Source organism: Plectropomus leopardus, chromosome 4 (genome assembly GCF_026936395.1).
Source record: "Plectropomus leopardus strain MGB_pleo_1.0 chromosome 4, ASM2693639v1, whole genome shotgun sequence".
NCBI lineage: Eukaryota > Metazoa > Chordata > Actinopteri > Perciformes > Serranidae > Plectropomus > Plectropomus leopardus.
This window is the reverse complement of record NC_142179.1, coordinates 16,345,161-16,345,531: the sequence shown is the minus strand read 5'-3', so window position 1 is coordinate 16,345,531 and position 371 is coordinate 16,345,161.

Here is a 371-nt window from a genome sequence, read left to right as displayed (position 1 = left end):
GTTCACCTCATGTTTCCTACTGTAGTGGTGAAATTCCAATTGAAAATATTGCTTATATTAGTTATTTGAGGGTATTTAGCATTTGGTTAATATTTATTTTTGTATGGGGTTCATTTGAAGGACCAATTCACCACAGCATTTATTACCAAAGCTAGACTACATCACCCTTCCAAAGATGGGCTTCTACACAAATACACACCACTTAACAAGAAAACATAAACACATTTAAAACAACATGCAGCACAAAGAGTAAAAAAGAAAAATAAATTAACAAAAGAAATACAATAAAATACAATAACAACTTAAGAAAATTACTCAGTCTTTTATGACCATATGACTGATCTCCATTAAAAAATTAAGCTTGAATTTAA